The sequence below is a fragment of the Schistocerca gregaria genome, chromosome 5, assembly GCF_023897955.1.
Source record: "Schistocerca gregaria isolate iqSchGreg1 chromosome 5, iqSchGreg1.2, whole genome shotgun sequence".
NCBI lineage: Eukaryota > Metazoa > Arthropoda > Insecta > Orthoptera > Acrididae > Schistocerca > Schistocerca gregaria.
In genome coordinates, this window is record NC_064924.1 from 542,479,323 (window position 1) to 542,501,359 (window position 22,037).

The 22,037-nt window shown below is 40.3% G+C and overlaps 1 protein-coding gene across 2 annotated transcripts in view; it reads right to left on the bottom strand.

Annotated features, from left to right (window-relative positions):
• LOC126272727 (probable cytochrome P450 6a14) overlaps positions 1-22,037 on the bottom strand; it is a 98,896-nt gene that overhangs the window by 47,689 nt on the left and 29,170 nt on the right. The window contains exon 1 of one of the 2 annotated variants that reach the window (XM_049975785.1): positions 9,577-9,686. The exons of the other annotated variant lie outside the window; for it this stretch is intronic. The gene's annotated coding sequence lies outside the window, so the exon portion shown is untranslated. Of the gene's footprint in view, positions 1-9,576; positions 9,687-22,037 lie in introns of those variants that run through there. 2 annotated transcript variants of the gene reach the window in all.

Here is a 22,037-nt window from a genome sequence, read left to right on the forward strand (position 1 = left end):
AGGTGCCCCGACAGCAAAATGTTTGAAATAGTCGTCTTAGGGAACGTGGGGCTTTTAAGCCTGGTTCTCGCGACCAGGGTATGCCTGGAAGGACGAGGTCACCGCAACGTTAGGCTGCAGTTTTCGTGCAATTGACTACGAGCCTAGTGGCTGCAACACTGAATGTTGACCACATGACTGTCTGGCGAGTAGTACACAAGAGCCAGCTATATCCATGCCTTTCATAACGTGTGCAGGCTCTATGAGCAGCTGGTTTCCGTGCACGGGTACTCTTCTGCAAATGGTTTATTCAACAAAGTATCAACCTTAATCTCAGTCCAACGGTGATGAGGCAGCGTTAGAGAGAGATCTGATTGTAAATTTTCACAGTCGGCATGTATGGGCAGGTGTCAATCCTCACGTAATTGTTGAAACAATTCATCAACAAAGATTTTCTGTCAATGTTTGGTGCGGCATTGTTGGTGACAGTTCGGTAGGCCCTCACTTTCTTCCACCGATCTCAACGGACAAAGTTGTTATAAAAGTAAAGAGACTGGTCTACGTGATCTGTTAGCAGATGTGCCTTTAGCTGTGAGACAAAACATGTACTTCATGCACGACGGAGCACCTCCTCATTATAGTCTTAATGTCCGTCGGATTCTAAATAAGATTCGGTGGCAGATGGATAGGCAGAGATGGACCAATTGCCTGGCCTCCACGCTCTCTGGACCTTTTTTGTGGGGGCATTTAGAAAGCTCTTGTGTATGGAATTACAGGACCAGATGGCCAGTCTCCGTGCTCGTATTATGGAAGGCTGCGAAGGCATACGCAATAGTCCTGGGACAGGATTTTGTTGAAATGAATTTTATCATGACCGTCTTAATTGAAATTACTTTTCAGATATAATTTATTCGATGTTTTACTGAAATAATTATTTAAATAAAGATTTACGACCTTAGTAATTAATGATGTAAGCTGCAAATCTAGACAGTGTAAAAACTCTTTGTATAATTATCGAGTGAATTATCGATAACAGAATTAGAAAAAATTAAAAATTAAAACAGGAATTTAGTTTACATGAAAACTAAAGCATAATAATATTAGTTTATCAGTAAAGTGGTTTTTTACTCATTTAAGCTAACAGTTGTCATTGTTAATTTTCATGATTCAAGATCGATGTTGCTAAATGGACCTACATGAAATATAAAATTACGTTATCAGAAAAACTGTGTGGCGATAAAAAAGATGCAAAATTATCTTTAAACGTGCAATGTATAAGTTAAGTATAAAAATCGACTCAAGCAGACCGAAATTTATGCAGAATCGCAACATTTCAAATTAAGTGCGAAAGTTATGAGGAGGCAAGATTCATTACAACCCACATCTGTATCCAGTAGATCCCGTATTCTTTGATTTCCATAAGGCATTCGATACAGTTCTGCGCTGCCGCCTAATCAACAAAATACAAGCGCACGGAATATTAGACCAACTGCGTGAGTCAACTAAAGTGTTTCTAACCAACAAAACACACGATGTTATTCTCAGCGAAGAGAAATCTTCAGACGTAAAACTGACTTCAGGTATACTCCAAAGGAGTGTTATAGGTCCACTTTCACACTATACAGGGTGACTGAGGAAGATATTCAAATATTTTAATATGTCATTCTACAAGTAAAACTAAACAAAAAAGTTCATGTAACATCGGTCCGCAAATGTTTAGTTCGGAGTTAAGGCTAATAAAAGATTTTGCCTGAAATGGAGCAACTTCGCTAATACGAAGCCATCGCAAAACTGTACGAGGTTAAAACAAAGCACGACTTCCATTTATTTTGTTGTTATTTATCAAGAACTCAATTGCTAGAATCAAGAACACAAGAAGAAAACTAGCCGAAACGATGCCAGTATAAAGTAGCCTGACAATATGTAAAACTTATTCACAACAAGTGCTTGCATTTATTGGGTTAGAAGTCGACTCCAGAGTACTTCCAGTTTTCCTAGGAATAGCTCCGGTAAATTTACAACGTTTTCGCCCAACATATGCTGTTTCATACAATACCAAGCTGTGTTTCTAACTATTTTAATACACAATAAAATTTGTGCAATGATTTCTTGAGGTTTTTATTGCTGGAACAGGTCGATCAGCGTATACTTGTTTCTCGTATAAGAAAATGTTATGTCCAGTAGTTATTGCTGCTTTAGGTGAGCTGCTGTACTGTTTGTTGGAGGGATCTTCTACACCAAGACCTCTGCATATCTGCAGGTACTGGCATGATAACTCCTTATTGCCTCTCCTTACATATTCGTCCTTCGTCAGTATCTGGCAGTCTGGCACTATAAGGTAAGTTGTTTTGGAATGCCTCACTTAAAAACGACACCTTTCAATCCGAATCCTTTCCACAATTAGTCGTTCATGATATTTCCTTCTTAAAGCCTGATTAAAATGGTTCAAATGGCTCTAAGCACTATGGGACTTAACATCTAAGGTCATCAGTCCCCTAGACTTAGAACTACTTAAACCTAACTAACCTAAGGCCATCACAAACATCCATGCCCGAGGCAGGATTCGAACCTGCGACCGTAGCAGCAGCGCGGTTCCGGAATACGTACATTTGTTACGATAGTTTGAAATTCAGATCTTATTCTTTTAAACCATAGGTGTGTCCGTTCGTTGTAGATTTTTAATTGTCCAGGTAGCTTAGCTGACTGCCCTTGAAACGGTTTCTCTCTACAGGTTTTATTTTAGTCCCTTTCGACCCTGATACTTGATGTTACGTAGTGTATTTTAGCCTTGTTATTTGCGTGTGCTGTAAACTACGATTATTTTCGAACTGCAGTGGTTCTTCATAACAAATTTCGTAAGAGAGTAAAAGTTAAAAATATGCCTAGTTATTGAACAGCTGCTTATGTGGCATTCCAGGATGGACACTAGATACTATCCTTAGAGCATTCTGTGCAGTGAATACTCTTTATGTTCAAGAAGGTTAAGCTCTTTACTTTGTTTTCTGCATAAACTTTTTTAAGGCCTTGACAACCTGAGCCTCAATTAATGTCGCTTAAATTATCTAGGTATGGTGATAGTTAGGGGGTGACATCGAAGATCTGCATTGAAGCGTTAGTAGTGCAACAAAATGAGAATTGTTTATTTTTTGAAAGACGCGTTGTGTTTAGAGTAGTTACAAGAATGGCTTCGTAAGATGTCGGAGTTGACTCGGGACACGTTTACGTGTAGCGTTCGTCGCAGTGTTTCAACTTTAATTGCTGTCAACCACAGGGATCAAGTTACTGAACTATCAAGTCTGAAGGCGCGGGAAACAGGATGACTTGCTAGTTGTAATTCCACCACTGAAATTTGTGAAGTTATCAACAGATCTGAATCATTTAAAATGTCAGCAAAAATTCTTGGTTATTCAGATGTGGACCCGTTGCAGAATGACAATGATGCCTCATCGCATAATGACCGAGATTGAAATTTGTATTGGCGCCTGTCTTACTACAGTGAATGACAGTTATGGTGAAGTGGACAAAGAAAGTGGCGTTTGAGGGGAAAAGATAGTGCCTCATGTAGAGGCGACAGCACACCTGAAAAAAATAATGATTTTTGTAGAACGTATCCCGGAAACATTTCCAGCCGAAGTGTTGTTCGTCAAGGGTCTACTCTATGCCACCGTGCTGCTCTCAAACGCCACAAAAGTCTTTATTTTTTAAGCGAATCTTACACGCTATTTCAGTAAATAAACCTGAGTAAACTACAGTTACTGTACACATTAAGTGCCAAAAACGTGTTTCTTGTCAACGCCAAAACTGAACGTGTATACTTTCTAATGTAGTACATACTGGTGTTTTTGCCTGCAGTAGAATATTTCCGTGTCATCCGGATTTTAGTTCATCTGAATTACATCGGGTCCTACTAAGCCTGCATAAACAAGCTTCTTGTGTAACTCATGTGACAGCTGTTTCAGTTCTTTTCGTCTAGTGGAGTGTGGCTGCTATACTTCCATCGATCCTTCAGACGCCGAAAGGAAAAAAATCACTCGGTGCCAGATTGGGTGAACTTGGAAGACACGATTAATAAACGCCCCATCCTGCCCCTTGGTGCCAGTCTGGCGATTGGGGACATTTCCTATCAGCCAGTCCTCTACAAAAGTAACCAAAATGGGGAAAAAAGTCTTGCCGCCAAACAAAGCTCTATGATTGCTGTTACACTCGAAGAACAAGCTATAGTTGTAGATCAGTATTATCTTTTACAATTTGGCTTGATTCAATGGAGAAAACTTGCCCACAAATGTCCAATCAAGGTATGTCACGATAAACATTCAGTTAGATTAATAACGAATGCATGTAAACCGTTATTTCAGATGCACCCGTTGCAAACTATAAAGCACAGACGGCTTTCTGTTTGAGAATCAACGCGTTTCAACAATTTGATAAAAGAAGCAGCTTGCGAGCGTGTACATCATTTTGTAAATTCTAGTGTGGCATCGTTACTTTACACCACACTTAATGGGATAGCAGATAGCCAAAATTACTCAAATTTCTTTGACATATTCCGTGTTTTAACAAACATCATATTCGAGCATTATAAAAGATATCTCGAACAATTTGCCATATCCCTTTGCATTCACGTCAAAGAATACCATTCTACTTGGATAACTATTCCTAACCGCAAAGCCTATTTAATGCGAGAAATGCGAAGTAGCCTTTCATTGTCGAGTAGCAGTTTATAATCATACAGATAACTGTTACGTGCTCCTTACGTACTATATGTAGCACCTCCACAGGATCCAAGGTCATTCTGTTGGATGATGAAAGACGATGCGCCTTCTGATAATCCCATGGAGACATGGACGTGTGCGTAATTGATATGTGCCTCCCGTTCACCCACACATTCGCTCATTGTGTTACACAAATCCGATTAAGAAGGACAACCTTCAGGGATGTGGAACTGCGCTCAAGGAAAACAAATCCCAGCACTCACTAAAATATAATTAATGTAGAGTAACGAAATTTCAGGAATCCATTTGTCTAGATAACATATTTAAGTAACAAACATTGCAAGATCACAGGTTAATGTAAGCGCGAGATAAGCCATTGCAAATGTGAGGCACTGGTACACCGGTGCAACCGCCAAATGTTGAAAACAAGCATGGAAATGTTAATGCATTATGTTGTACGGTGTTAAATGTCAGTTTATGGGATAGGCTTCCATGCTTGTTGCACTTGGTTGATCAATATGGGGACGGTTAATGCTAGCTATGGATGACGCTGGAATTGTGGGCCGATTATGTCCCATATATGCTCGACTGATTATAGAACAGGCCAAGGTACAACATGTCGACGCTCTGTAGAGCATGTTGGCTTGTAACAGCGGTATGTAGGCGAGCGTATCCCTGTTGGAAAGCGCCCACTGGGATGGCAGCACAACAGGTCGAATCACCAGATTGAAGTGCAATTTTGCAGTCAGGGCAAGTGGGATCATAGCGAGAATGCTCCTGCTGTCATACGAAATCTCACCCAAGACCATACCTCCAGGTGTAGGTCCGGTGCGTTTAGCACGCAGACAAGATGGGTGCACGTCTTCCACTGACCTCGCCCTAACCAACGCATGGCCATCACTGGCACCGAGACAGAACCAGCCTTCATCAGAAAACACAGCAGACCTCCACCCTGCTCTCCAATGAGCTCTCGATTGACACCGCTGAAGTCGAAAATGGTGGTGATCTGCACGCGCCAGGGCGTGTGGCTCTGAGCTCTCCTTCAAATAATCGATTTGCAGCAGTTCGTTATGTCACAGTGGTGCCAACTGGTCCTCAGCTTGTTCTTGCAGATGCAGTAGCGCCACAGTCCCTAGCCGAATACCATAGTCGTCCCTGTCCGCAGTGCCACGGGGAAGTCCGGAGCCCAGTCTTCCTGCGACCGTACATTCTCGTTGCCACCGCTTCCAGCAATCATGTGGCTACATTCCTCCCAAGTGTTTTTGCAGTTTCGCAGAAGGAACATGCAGCTTCTCGATGCCCTATTACACGACCTCGTTCCAACTCAGCTGATAATGGAGTCTTTCAGACCCACTGGATACAATTCTGTACATTAAATTTTACTGTCTCTTAGTTGCAATGGGAATATTTTCCTTCAGGTACACATTTAGGAATGTTCAGTTTTTTTATGATGTACAAGTGCTGCCAACTGCGGGGCTCACTATAAAAATATCGACAAGTTAATGTAGCAGTGCGCAGCAGCTTGTGACCGTCATAATACTTGGAAGAGTTCCCTTGTTGTTGTTGTTTTGGTCTTCAGTCCTGAGACTGGTTTGATGCAGCTCTCCATGTTACTCTATCCTGTGCAAGCTGCTTCATCTCCCAGTTCCTACTGCAACCTACATCCTTCTGAATCTGCTTAGTGTATTCATCTCTTGGTCTCCCTCTACGGTTTTTACCCTCCACGCTGCCCTCCACTACTAAATTGGTGATTCCTTGATGCCTCATAACGTGTCCTACCAACCGATCCCTTCTTCTAGTCAAGTTGTGCCACAAACTTCTCTTCTCCCAATCCTATTCAATACTTCCTCATTAGTTATGTGATCTACCCATCTAATCTTCAGCATTTTTCTGTAGCACCACATTTCTAAAGCTTCTATTCTCTTCTTTTCCGAACTATTTATCGTCCATGTTTCACTTCCACACATGACTACACTCCATACAAATGCTTTCAGAAACAACTTCCTGACACTTAAATCTATACTCGATATTAACAAATTTCTCTCCTTCAGAAATGCTTTCCTTGCTATTGTCAGTCTACATTGTACACCTTCTATACTTCGACCATCATCAGTTATTTTGCTCCCCAAATAGCACAACTTCTTTAGTACTTTAAGTGTCTCATTTCGTAATCTAGTTTCCTCAGCATCACCCGACTTAATACGACTACATTCCATTATCCTCGTTTTGCTTCTGTCGATGTTCATCTTAGATCCTCCTTTCAAGGCACTGTCAATTCTGTTCAGCTGCTCTTCCAAGTCCTTTGCTGTCTCTGACTGAATTACAGTGTCATTGGCATACCTCAAAGTTTTTATTTCTTCTCCATGGATTTTAATACCTACTCAGAATTTTTCTGTAGATTCCCTTACTGCTTGCTCGATATACAGATTAAATAACATCGGAGATAAGCTACAACCCTGTCTCACTCCCTTCCCAACCACTGCTTCCCTTTCCTGCCCCTCGACTCTTATAATTGCCATCTGCTTTCTGTACAAATTGTAAATATCCTTTCGCTCCCTGTATTTTACCCCTGCCACCTTCAGAATTTGGAAGAGAGTATTCCAGTTAACATTGTCAAAAGCTTTCTCTAAGTCTACAAATGCTAGAAACGTAGGTTTGCCTTAGCTTAATCTATTTTCTAAAATAAGTCGTAGACTCAGTATTGCCTCACGTGTTCCAATATTTCTACGGAATCCAAACTGATCTTCCCCGAGGTCGGCTTCTACCAGTTTTTCCATTCGTCTTTAAAGAATTGGTGTTAGTATTTTGTAGCCGTGGCTTATTAAACTGATACTTTGGTAATTTTCGCATCTGTCAACACCTGCTTTCTTTGAGACTGGAATTATTATATTCTTCTTGAAGTCTGAGGGTATTTCGCCTGTTTCATACATCTTGCGCACCAGATGGTAGAGTTTTGTCAGGACTGGCTCTCCCAAGTTTGTCAGTAGTTCTAATGGAATGTTGTCTACTCCGGGGGCCTTGTTTCGACTCAGGTCTCTTCAGTGCTCTGTCAAACTCTTCACGCAGTATCATATCTCCTATTTCATCTTCATCTACATCTTCTTCCAGTTCCTGTTCCCTTTTATAAATGAATATCATTATTGTTATTTCGCATGGTAATTATTGAATGATCAGTTTATTTATTTCAACAGTAAAAATTAGTTGTTTTAGTCCATAAAAAGAAGCAAGGTGTACAAAGTACATTTTGAAAACGGATCCATATTTTTGTATAGCTCTTGCATCTAAAATCACTAAAAAAATCACCTAAGAACATTACAACATAAAGAAAAATTTTCCTTCCTCCAGAAAAAATTCAGGTCTGAAATGGCTAAAGGCATCCTTGACGAACATCAACTACCACGTCCAGTATCAAAGATAACTAAAGCTCACGACCGTTTGAAGCAAACCTGATTTGCTCCCTCACAAAGGCGCCACTAGCGTGAGTCTTACGCAGAAGGCGCAAAATGGGAATGGACATCATCTTTCAGGAATAGAAACACGCCTACCAACTTTCGTTTATGTCGCAGAACTCCTTCTTGGTGTTGCCATTTTTTTCCGTGACTGTACCAAGGTATGCATTTTTTGTAAAAAAAAAAAAAAAAAAGGCAAATCATGAAAACCTAGTGTGGACAGTGTATTAACTATGAAGAATCACTGTACAGCTTAACGCTGTTAAAGTTCATACTAACTGAAGTTAAGCAAATAAATGGCAAAGTTGTTATTCTGAACAAGCTGCTCTTTTAGCTTAATATTTATTTCATTGCGTTGATATTTTTAAAAGATTATCTACACATATTTACAATACATTACGCCTTGTCATGCACCTTTACAAGGAACGCTGCAATTTACCATGTAGCTAAAACAGCTCTTAAATCTGTGAATTAAGATATTCAGATAATTTATGGAAAAAGTTTCTAGTGAAGCATGTCTTTATTTTCGTTAGAATTGGTTGAGATTCCCAATTTATTTACTTTGAATGCGATACTGCTGAATATCTTTGGACCACAGTGCATAACTCCTATCTTATCTGTAGGCGCCCCCGTTAGCTGAGTGATGCCGCCACGGAAGCTAGGCGTGTTCGGGCAGAGGGTTAGCTACCCTCTATAATAAAAAAACTGAGTGAACGAAACAGCGAACACACTAAACGGCTGTCATCGGACGTCCGTAATGAACAATCCAACGAACAATATAGAACACAAATGAGATAAAAAGAAAAAAAAATGTGGTCAGCGCGGCGGAATGCCACGCCAAGGGGCCCAGGTTCGATTACCGGCTGGGACAGGAGTTTTTCTCCGAGCAGGGGCTGGGTGTTGTGTTGTCCTCACCATTATTTCTTCCCCATCTCCCATCGCCATGTGGCGGCGAATGCAATAAGTACTTGCTCTCGGCAGCCGAACTTCCCCTAGTGGGGGAGTTCGGCCCACAATGCCGTACGCTCATTTGCATCTGTAGACAAGGAGATAAAGTCTAGAGATAATTATTCCTGTGTTTTGTGTTGTGTTTTTGTAGATTATAGCTCCGCTCAAACGGGTTTGTATTGGTAGTATTGCTCCAGTTACAGCTTATAGTGACATTTTCGCTTAAATTCTCTTCATTAGCTCTAACGGCTGACCATAACTTCTTACGTATTCATAGAAAATTCGACAGCAATGAGAACTTAATAATACTATTAAACATTTCTGCATCTTAAAAGCTACAATAATTACATACAATAGCCAACTACTTTAAATCAACAGAAATTGCAGTTAAACTGCAAGCAACCAAAAATTTTGCAGAGAAGTGTACGCAGTAAAAATGTGTGTGTATACTTCATATTGTCTGAAACAGAGGCTTCTATGAGACATACCTGTTTTTAGCTAATGAAGTGTCAGGTTGACAGTACAGACAGCAAATTCAGACGAATATGCCTTGTTGTGGATATACATGCGATCGGCTCTCATGGTTTTACAGATCTCTAACTCTGAGCGATAACATTATCTACAGGTGATGGAGTGATAAAGCTGCACAGCCACCAATGACTATTCCATGTGAAATGTTGGCAATTTTTTATCTGTTTCGCTCCCCTCCACCAGGCACTTCTGAACTGTTTTTATAGGAATGAAATTGCTGCATGATAGCAAACATGTAGAAAATAATTCAGCACTCAATGACTTTCCGCTTGTGTTTCTTTCAAGTATATTCGCCGTGTTCAGATGCACCGCTCATTGTCGGAAGCCGTGCTTTCTGTTCTTGGCTTTCATAGTTTTGCAACCATGTCCTATTAAGCAATGACTATTATTCTTTATTTGTGATTTTACGTTGTTTTACAGTGGGTGAAAGTGTGCATCTTTCGTGCTCTGTAATGAAGTATCATGTTTTCGAAAATATCCACTAATGCTGCCCATCTTGCACTGACAGGATTACTAAGTAATTTTGCATTCACTTCATCTGTGGAGTTCGTTAACTTAATTTTAATTTAGAATATTGCAGCCAACAACGCAATATTGTCGTAGGTTTGGTTTTCAATAGAAATGTTAGTTCCATTTTATTTCCTGTTCTGTTTTAATTTCTTATCGTTGTTTCCTCTCCACCCAGAGCTGCATGCTACAATTCTTTATTAGTTTTGTCACATACAAAATAAATAAATATTGCAAGTAAGTCACTGTTACCTGACATGGCTACTTTTGAAGAAGGTACCCAAGTCTTCAGACTCTGAACAAAAGAAAATGTGCAGAGAATTTTAAAATCAAATCAAGGGAATATAATAGTGCAGGAAAACTGTTTAATTAATTTGGTTACTATAGTTTTGTGCAGCGTCTTTCCTTGTATCTATTGCAATGTGAACATCATACAGTTTATTTTGATAAATTATACGCACAAGTAAACACAGCGTGAAGTGCCACACAAAATATACTGTTTAAAAAAACAGAAACCAAATTTAAAATTATTTGTTACTTAAGTCACTCAGTCTTTGACAAACATTGTAGTGTGATAACTAAATAAGAACGATACTAAACCGTATCTCGCTATTTTAGCACAGTGGTTTCTAACGACGAAATCCTTCGCAGTTACACCATTTTTTTCATTAATTTACTGTGGTCAAATAGAATTTAGTACGAGCTTGCATTGCCCACTGTGGGCAACGACGAAAGTTATGCGGTAAAAAGCTGTACTTGCTTTTAAACTACATCAAAATGCGATACACTTTACTTGTTTTGCGCAAAAAATGCATGTTGTTGCGGGAATTACTTGTAGAAATTTTCAGCTTGTTGCTAAACTCTTATCTGAAGGGAAGAAAATTTTTGTTAAATCATCATAGAAGAAAATAGGTTTTTAAAACAGCGCCACTTAACATAAAATGCCGCTAGAACCTATTTTAACACGTTAAAGCACACGGTTAGTTGCACTTATTCACTACACTAAACTCTTACCGACTGTTAGAGGCACTGTGAATATATTTAATTGACAAAGTGCACCTTCGTTTCCGATTGCCAATGGCTTCTTAGAAAAAATAATCTCTGTTTCTTCTTTGATAATTTTCTTCTGTTGTAATTTTATTCATTAAATGACTTCAAACTCAACGAAACTTTAGTATAATTGTGTCTCTGAAAGTTGGAGAACTAATATAGCACTTAATAGCAAGAAACTTACGGCATGAGAAGATTTAAAACAATAATAATTTTAAATTGTACCTGTACTAATCTTCTAAGAGATATATTTGTGTCGATGGAGCAAGAGGGAGCAAGTAGCCACTTTTCTCGATGCATTAATAATTTTCTGAGAGAATAAAAAAAATTTCGCCTTATTGTACTTGAAGATCTAAATCCTTATGAAATATATCAAAAGGAAAGTGGGAAGTATATATAAAAGCAAGTACATAAGGCGTGACGTCTATATATGAATGTATGTAAGTTCCATACCTCTCCCTCAACCACTGGACCGATGCTAGCCAAACTTGGTATTCATATCACTTACTGTGTGGAAAGAATGTGGACGTAAGAACCGCTTACGCACGGGCGTATAAAAGGGGGGTCCAAGGTGTCCGGACTCCCCCCCCCCCCCCCTTCCTTAGTTTACACAAAAAACGCCAATATTAGAATAATACCGGCTTTTGAAACCCCGTGCCACAAAATAGTCGCGCAGTGCGCTTGGTTGACGTAGTGACAAGCCATTGAGGAACGAGGCTGCAAAAAATCGCTGTGCCCTGCTGCGGGGTGTCTACCCCCACCCTCACTGTGTGTGCAACGGAAGTGAGTGCAATCTTGCCAACCGTAGCGGAATTCCGCTACGCGTATTGCAGTTGTTTTGGCCTTCGTGGCGTAGCGGCGAAATTCTGAAATTGTTGAAAATGTAGCGGAGTTCAACTTTCTTTTGTGAAATGTAAAACCCTCGTAAATTTTCACTGCCAAGTACAAAACATTTAATATATGCACGGGAATGCAGATACCGAACACTCTTTCTCCATGATGGCAGACATTAAAACTAAACGACTTATTAAGCTACTCGCAGAAACGTTAAGTGACTTGTTGAAAGTATGACTGGACGTCCAAAACAAGAGTCGTTATTGATCATTACTATATGTCGTACACAATTATGGAGGGACATTTCCGTAAGTTTTAAAAAAGCACTCCGTCTGCAGGCGACAAGTGGCCATCGGTACCATCCGACCGCCGTGTCATCCTCAGTCGAGGATGCGGATTGGAGGGGAGGTGTGATCAGCACACCGCTCTCCCGGTCGTTATGATGGTTTTCTTTGACCGGAGGCGCTACTATTCGGTCGAGTAGCTCCTCACTTGGCATCACGTGGCTGAGTGCACCCCGAAAAATGGCAACAGCTCATGGCGGCCTGGATGGTCACCCATCCAAGCGCCGGCCACGACCGACAGCGCTTAATTTCTGTGATCTCACGGGAACCGGTGGATCCAATGCGGCAGAGCCGTTGCCGTCAGTTTGAAAAACGTATCAATTATTATCTGAGAACTGGAGGTGATCAAAATATTGCTGCATCAACAAATTCATACATTTCACTGTGATTTTAGTAAACATTGAAACGTTTCACACACACAATGCAAAAAAATACTTTGTAAATTAATTCCTTACGCCTTAGCCATTTCAGATTCCATATAAATAGGAAAATTACTTGTCGGATCAAACTACAATTACTACATTAACAGCAACTATTTGAATGAAGCACGATATTCAGGTCCATCGCTGGACACTGTCGTTTTAGCTATCAAGAAGCTGCTTGTAGGGATGTCGCCACTGAAGCATAGCAACTGCAGATTGCCATGGAAAATAGCCAATTTATCATGTCGCTTGTTATATTACGAAAAGTTTTTTTCATATACCTGAATAACGCAATGCAGTGGGTCAATCTTGGCCTGATGAACACTTGCAGTTATGCGAAAACAGTTAAAACTACTCTACAAAATATTCGGAATGGAAGTGAGTTCTCAGTCCTTTTCGAGCAGCAAAGCAGACGAGCTCAAGTAACATAACTGCTCCAAGAACGACTGGAAGGCAAACCCAACGCAGCAATGTACCAGGAGAAACTGCTAAAATATATTGTCGTCAAAATGTGTTTTACCCTTTTATTGAACATGTGATCACAGAACTAGATGCTCGTTTTAAACCACATGAAGAAACAATCAAAGGAATTCTGATGCTTCTCTCTGAGAAAACCAATAATGACTCCAGGAAAAAGAAAATCTTAAGAAGACAGCGCAAATATTTCTTGGTGAGAATGTAGGCACAACAGTTCTGAGTGAGTACGAGATGTGGCACAATCACTGGAAATCTGTAGAGGTAAAACCTGTCACTACAATAGAAGTCATTCATCAGTGTGATGAACTGTAATAAAAGTCATTCATCAGTGTGATGAACTGTTTTTCCCTTCGATAAAAAAGCTTCTTATCATATTAGCCACACGCCCAGTGTCAACGGCGACCCTTGAAAGATGTTTCTCGGCTATGAAGATGCAAAAAACTTACATAAGGAATAAAATGGGAGGTGAAAGACTTACTAGTTTTGCTCTAATGAGTGTTCATCGTGATCTGGCACGGAAACTAGATTGTGAAGAAATTATAGTATGTTAGCAGCAAGATGTAAAATGCTAAATATAATACTTTAAATTAAAGTAATTAATGTTTATTTCTAAATTAAATTACGACCTGAAGTTACAGCAAAATGCCAAAGTGTCACAATTTAAATACAAAGACTAATATCATAATATTATTGCTTAGTATGAATGATTAATAATGATATTCAAAAATATATAATTACCTCCAATGTTAGTTTACAATTAATTGCTATTTCATAAATAAATACCTCAACAACTACAATACATATGTTTTATTTAAAGACTCTTGTATCAATTAGCGCTTCTCTACAGTTTTACCCGCATGTAATATGGATGCTAACATTTTCGTGTGTTTTTTTTTTATTTCTGCTTGATTGACTCTATTGGCGTTAACAGCAAAAACTTTTTATGTGGTGGGCGAAGACAGGTTTACCTTCCTAAATGATAGTGAGCCCCCCCCCCCCCCCCCAAAGCTGTAGGTACGTTCCTGCGCCTACCATCAAAGAGGTGGGGGTAGGGGTGAAAAAGAAGGGTAACCCACGACGCTTGAATTTCCAGACTTCATTTATGCAGTGTTTTAGTTACTTGCAACAAACTTCACACACCATTTCAAGCCTTTACGAGTCTTTTTCGCGCTGACACCACCAACAAAATGATGAAAGGAAAAAGTTTACCGTTAACTACGTTTTCGCTGTTCGTGCAGCCACATCAGACATGACGTTTCAATATATTACTTCTGGACTACCAACTGTATTCGCGACTCAATTTGCAGACAGCATTCACATTTAGCGCTGAAAATACATGCAAAAGTATACCATTGTACGACACATAGTTCAGGAGATATAACGTCTTAAACACTGAAATTCGTGAAAAACTGTCGCATCATTAGACGTTTAATGTTATTACGAGGGTCACTCAATAATTAAAGAGACAAATTGGTCTGGAGGAAAAACTGTTAGTAGCGCAAGTTTGGTATTTTTATCGCTTTAAGTTGGCATCACTGGGATGAGCCCTGATCAGTCTGTGACTGATGTACCAACATTGTTTTGAAACTTCGTGGCAGATTGAAATTCTCATTCTGGAAACATTGTTTTGTTTATAATCTCAAAAATACATTTCAAGATGGCGAGTCCGCTTGAAATGTCCACGTTACTTGAACAACGCTCTGTTATTCGTTTTTCTTTTTTACTTGCTTAAGGAGAGAAACCAGTGAATATCTACTGTAGAATGTTTAAATCTTATGGTGAAGGTTTTATGAATCCTGAAATTGTTACAAGTGGGTAGAGCAGTTCAAAAATGGACACGACACAGCGACTGTCGAATACCGTTCTGGCCGACCAGTTGCAGTTTCAACTCCCTCACTTGAAAGTCAAATTGATGACATTATTCGTGCCGGCCGCCTGTGACTGTAAAAATGATAGTTGATAAGGTTCAAGTTAGATCAGGTGCAGTTCTTAACAAGCTGAAGTCCCGTAAAACGTGTGCCAGGTGGGCCCGTCGCGGTGGTCTCGCGGTTCTAGGCGCTCAGTCCGGAGCCGCGCGACTGCTACGGTCGCAGGTTTGAATCCTGCCTCGGGCATGGATGTGCGTGATGTCCTTAGGTTAGTTAGGTTTAAGTAGTTCTAAGTTCTAGGGGACTGATGACCTAAGTCCCATAGTGCTCAGAGCCATGTTTTTGCAAGGTGGGTCCCAAAGGAGTTGACGCGGCTACATAAGGAAACTAGGCTGAGTGTGTGCACAGAGATAAAGGAACATTATGAAAGAGAAGGTGAAGCACTTACTCAACAAAATTTTAACTTGTGATGAAACTTAGGGTCCCTATTATGAACCACAAGCAAAAATACGAAGCACGGAGTGGAAGCACACCAACTCACCGATCAAAAATCCAAAATCAGCAGGAAAATTCATGTTGACGGTGTTCTGGGTTGCTGAAGGTCCATGTTTTTGCGATTATCTCGAAGAGCAGCATACAATTAATAGCCAGTACTTCTCGGATTGCTTTTAAACAAGGTGAAGCAAGTCATGAGAGAGAGACGCCGTGGATCTCACAGGAGAAGTATGATTCTCCAGCAAGACAACACACGTCCTCATATTGCTCAACTAACCCGTGAAACCATCGACAAAGTGGGCTGGGAAGTACTGCCTCATCCCCCTTACATTCCTGATTTAGCACCTGGTGTTTCCATTTGTTTGATGCACTGAAGGAGGCATTACGTGGGAAGAGGTTCCAGGACAACGAGGACGTGAAAAAGTTTGTGGGAAATTGGTTCAAACATTAAGATAAAGAGTTCTTTGCAGTCAGAATAAAAAAGCTGTAGCCCGTTGGAACAAGTGCATAAATGTTCAATGGGATTAAGTTGAAAAGCTGAAAAAGTTTTTTTTTTTGTAAAAGTAAACGCTTTTTTCTCCAGACCGGTTTGTCTCTCTAATTATTAAACGACCCTCGTACTTCTTTGCTACTAACTCTGTTCGAAACGCAACTCGCAAACAATATCCGCTTATGTGCACCTACCAAATCAAATCATTGTACAGCGCATGGTTCAGGAGTAATGATGTCATAAACACCGGGATGCGTGAAAAACTGCCGCAGTATGCCTGAGGTTTAAATTTTTTATTTCTTTGGTACTAATTCTCTTCGCACAGCATCTCCGAGGTAGGGATGCTGTGGCTATTTTCTCGCACCACCATTTCACGAGTGTTCCTTGAATATCCAGAATCCTTGAATATCAAGAATCCAGTAAAACATCAAATCTCCGACATCGCTGCGGCCGGAGGAAGAGCCTGCACGAACGGGACCAAATACAACTCAAGAGAATCGTTCAGCGTGACAGAAATGCAACCAGTCTACAAATTGCTGCAGATTTCAATGCAGGGCGAACCATTCAATGAAACATCAACGACATGGGCTTTCGGAGCCGAAGGCTCCATCGTGCAGCTCGTGTACCCTTGATGATTGCACGTCTCGCCTTGAAACATACTGCCTGGTCGGACGAGTCTCGTTTCAAATTGTATACTTCTATGGAGACAACCTCATGAATCCATGGACCCTGCATGTCAGCAGGGGACTGATCAAGCTGGTGTAGGCTCTGTAATGGTGTGGGCATTGTGTAGCTGGAGTGATATGGGATCCCTGATACGTCTAGATAAAACTCTGACAGATGACACGTACGTAAACATCCTGTCCGATCACCTGCATCCATTCAAGTCCACTGCGCATTCCGACGCACTTGGGCAATTCCAGCGACACCCCACACGTGCAGAATTGCTACAGAGTGCTCGAGGAACGCTCTTCTGAGAGTAAACGCTTCCACTAGCCACCAAACATGAACATTATTGAGCATATCTGGGATGCCTTGCAACGTGCTGTTCAGAAGAGATCTCCACCCGTTCGTACTCTTACGCGTTTATGGACAGCCCAGCAGGATCCATGGTGTCTATTCCCTCCAGCTCTACTTCATACATTAGTCGAATCCATGCCACGTCGCGTTGCGGCACTTCTGACTGCTCGCGGGGGCAGGTATACCAGTTTCTTTGGCTCTTCAGTGAATTTTAAATACATATCACACGTACGTAGCGGGCAAAGTCATGGATAAAAAAGCTCCTCCTAACCCCTTTGACCGGTTTCAGTCAAACTTGGTACACAATTACTGTCCGGAAAGAATTTCTGTGGGATTAAGAACCTGCGACCTCATATTAGGTTGGGGTTGGTAAGAAGGAGAGAGAACGTGGCGAGGAAGAGAAGACTGGACAGACTTCATTTATTTGTACATCTAGATATAAATGTACACTCTGCAAAAGGATATCACCCGTATACAAAATTTTAGGATTTATTCCCGTTTTATTAACATACGATACACGGGAAGAACGAGTCAGTGTCTCTCTGTGCTCTATAATTAATCTAATCTTGTCTTTTCACTCCCCTCCGGAGCGACACCCAAGGGGCTGTTGTATACTTGCTATAGTAGATTCTTCACTTCGCAATGATTTCCCATACTTTGCAATGAGGCTTTCATAGCTTAGCAGACCTTATCTTGAAACATCTGTCAGATCGGGTTTTGCTTCGTTTCTGTGTCGCTCTCGTATCGGCCAAATATACCTGTAACCGGCTGTGAAGCCATCGTTCAAGTGTGACACATATCAGTACAGCGAATGTTATGCACTAGTTGTCGAAAATGTGTGACATATGTACTACAACATATTTTGGTACTACATTTTCCCTTTATCAGAACCTTTAAAACAGCGAAGCAGAAACCATTATTTCACATTACAACGTACTGGTGTGGGGATATCGAGGCAAAGAAGACAGCTGATTAACGTGACCGAGGGGAGGAGTGGAGCATCTGCGCTTTGGACACGTAGTTAATGCTGGGCGATGCAGTAGAAAGGTGGCGTTCTATATTGTGCGCTTACGAATATATGTTTAAACCTGCAATACCTGCGTTTGTGTGTTATTGGTGTATTCCCTTCCATTAGACGCAGGAAAACATTTACAACGGTGACGTCCATTACACTGCACGCTGAGTTATTCGTGACATACCACCCCACGTCGCTTTACTGTGCGTTAACAATGGTCATCAAATTTACTTTGCTTCCTGTTCTTCACAGCTCTACTGCTCCGACATCATCTACACTGGCTACATTTCAGCGTTCTCATTGCCTTCATCAATAAACACCGCGCCTCGTACACGTTCACTGCTGCGCTCGGGGATCACAACACCTAGTTACGAGACCTGAAGATGGGCGTACAAGAGCCCGAAACCGGTCTATGATAACAAAAGAACTTTACAACTGCAGCTGTATTTTCAACCTCTGAATTATTAAGTGGTTCTCTGTAAATGGACTGTCTCTAAATTATGAGAAAACACAATATATTTTGGGGTAATGCATCATTAAGAGTAAAAGTATTGATAACACAAAAGTGTGTAATCAGAATAACAGCTGGAGCCCACCCAAGGTCATCTTACAGACATTTATTTAAGGAACTAGGAATGTTCACAGCACCTTCACAATACATATATTCACTTATGAAATTTGTAGTAACCCATTCCAGTTCAAAAAGAATAGTAAAGTGCACAGCTGGAAGAAAGGATGATCTTCACTATTCTGCGTTAAATCTGACTTTGGCACAGAAAAGGGTGAACTATGCTGCCACAGAAGTCTTTGTTCTTTTACCAAGTTGCATTAAATCCTGACAGATAGCGAACCCACATTTAAAAACTAATTAAAAGAATTTCTGAATAACAACTCCTCCTACTCAATAGACGGAGTTTCAATTATAAAGTAGTAATGTAAAAAAAAATTATATCATGTAAGGAAACTTCACGTTAAACTGACACGTTCCTCATAATTGAGAAACGGAGTATTCATTATCTGTGGAAAAAGTATTAATATAACGTAATGACAATGAACCTCACTGGTCCCCTGATTTCCTAACATCCAGGTACGAATCTTCGAGGTTCATTATAGTAAGGTTTTCCATTTCTTCTTTAGTGAACAAAAACTAAGTTCCTTTAAAAGTTTCTTAAGTCCTGTTTAAAAACTACTAGTATAGTCATATTTCGCTTCTACGATCTAGTTTTCGTAAAAGGAAATCTATCGATTTTACTCATTGGAGAACTCTGTGTTAACGCAGTATTCAACTCTTAAATAAAAGGTTTTGTTGTTCATATCACACATACCTGCCCCATTTTTAACGCAATCTTTCTTTTTTACTGAATCTAGTAACTTCTTCTCGTGTTTTTAACTATAATCTGTTTTTCTTTAAGAACTAAGACACTGATATCCCTAAACAATTCGTAGAATTGAACAACAGAAAGTGCCTTCAATAACCGTAAGGTACTTTGTACAACTCGTCTCCTCACGTGGACTTCTTCTTAAGCAATTCTCTAATTTCACCATATAGAAACATTTCGCAAAATCTTTTATCTAACCTATCTTCAAAATTTTATTTACATTCATTTTAAAGCCCGGCGTCACATAGTTGAGAGTTATACGAGTTTCTAAACACTATCTGTTGTTTCAAAAAGCGTCGAGAGTACCATTGTGCAGAAATCCACGAGGAAGCACAGCATCTGCACGTAGGCAGGAAAAAATACAATTTTTGTAACCTTGGGACGGAAAAAATCATAAGATTTATACTTCCCGATTTTGCGATTGTAGTAAAATTACAAAAAATGACTGCACGGTAAGAGAGGCAGAACAACACCGACGCAAACATCACAGAAAACATCACTGTGAATTTTTGCACTTGACAATCAGGAAAACACACTTGCTATGCATGCAAAAACTAACTGATGCAGTGTTATGTTGTTTAAATCACAAAGATGTGATGACAGAGGTTTATCGACAATTTCGATTTCTTTTTTCTACTGTGTTCATTTCCGTACTTCTATCTAGGATACGTTGGATTATACTGTTCTTACTTATGTTACTTGCAGTTTAACCATTCGTGACTGACATTGGAGTTATGAAAATGTCCGTTGAATCTTACTTATTCGAATCTACTCCCATGTTACAGGTGAAATGGGAGCACTTTCAGTTTTTAAATCTATTGTTTTACTACTGACTGTAGTTCTTCAAGGTCTGATTAATTTTGTCTGTACTGACGTACGATGTGGTCATTTGAGTGACGAGAAATATTTGTGGTTCTAAAATGTACATTTTTTAAGGAATCACTCCGTGCAGCACTTAGGAGGGTTCTGATCTTTAATATAATGATATTTCCGACGACTTTGTGTACCTTATTAGTGGTCGTGGAAGTCAACAAACTCTCAAACGAAACAAAGATCGTAAAACCAGTCGCTACCGTCGACCTTTTATCACCCTTTAGAGGTAATCGCTATAATTATCTGAACGACTGCCTTATCTCGCGTTTGGAGTTTACACGCCATTGTTCAACAGGCGATGAAGCATGGTTTGACATTTCACCTTGCGTTATCAGATTTTGATGCCGAGCAGTCACGCTATTTTTTGACCGTTGATGCTTGTCACGTGAGTCCCAGAAGGAATAACGAGATCAAGATACAATAGATTTAAACTGATGACACATCACTTTCGCGTATCTCAGTCCAATGTACTCAGGCTGAAATTCGCAGCAGATTATTTCGTACAAATTTTTGGCAGAGTTCACCTGATGAAACAGGGTTAGCATGTGCGAAATTTTTACGAAATAGTTGGTGACGTATCAGTTATTACTCGTTATTCACTCTGCAAACTAGAGTGTATTGTGCAACTTTTAAAGCTGTTATTGTTGTATTTCTTTTCCCTTATGTACTCCACCGAACGTATTCTACGCTGACTGACTGTTGTTCACATCACGTCTCGTGAAATTTAATGCAATTACTATTATTTTCCTGTAGTTGTACTTATTGGACGACTTACTTGACAAGGAATGAATTGTTGTCATGACTTTTGCCTTTTGCTTCCCTGCGCTCTTTAAATGCAGAAATGTTTTCGCCATCGCAAAGATTTCTCTTTACGTTTATCTACACTGTTGCGTTCAATTAGCACGCGCCCTCGGATGGAATTATCAGTGCCTAGGGCCCTCTGCTGGGACTTCCACCTCACCTCATTAAACAGTCTTTCAAAATTTATGGATAACAGGTCATGTCACGAAAAACAAAGTTTTGTTAGAGACAAAATGTTCGCTGACGATTCCCGGCGACTCTGCGCCCTGCATATGCCTTGTATGTTGCTAATAATCGAATCGTCCGTGCCCTACGAAAGGGGGTAGACCTAGAAAAATTAAAGTTCCTTATTCGCGTTCTCCGCGTACAGTCACTCATCCTTAAAAGTTTTCACCTTGAAAGTCACTCAGTTAATTTACTGGGGTGGGTAGCAGGCAGCACACCTGGTTAGTAGATGCTGCTAGGAAGTTCGGTGAAATCTCGACTCTGGCATCGCCGCGAACAGAAGTCGTTCCCCCAGGACGTGATCTGTAATACTTAGATGTCAGGTACAAAGATTGTGGTGAACCGAAATTAGGGCACTTCAATGCCACACCGCGATTCCATGCGTACTGTGCCTGTAATAAAATTTCTTCCCGTGCACGTTTTCGGTAGAAAATGAACATCAAAGAAAGGCAGTTTGGAATCACATATGAATGGCAAGCGTCTTAAGTTAGTAGCGTATTCCTGTATTGTCCAGATAAAAGAGTGTTTGTGAAGTGTATCAATAGTGATGTTTGTGAAACAATAGAACCAAATACGAGCGTTGCCGGTAAATTTAAAAACGCTGATGGTTCGATAAAC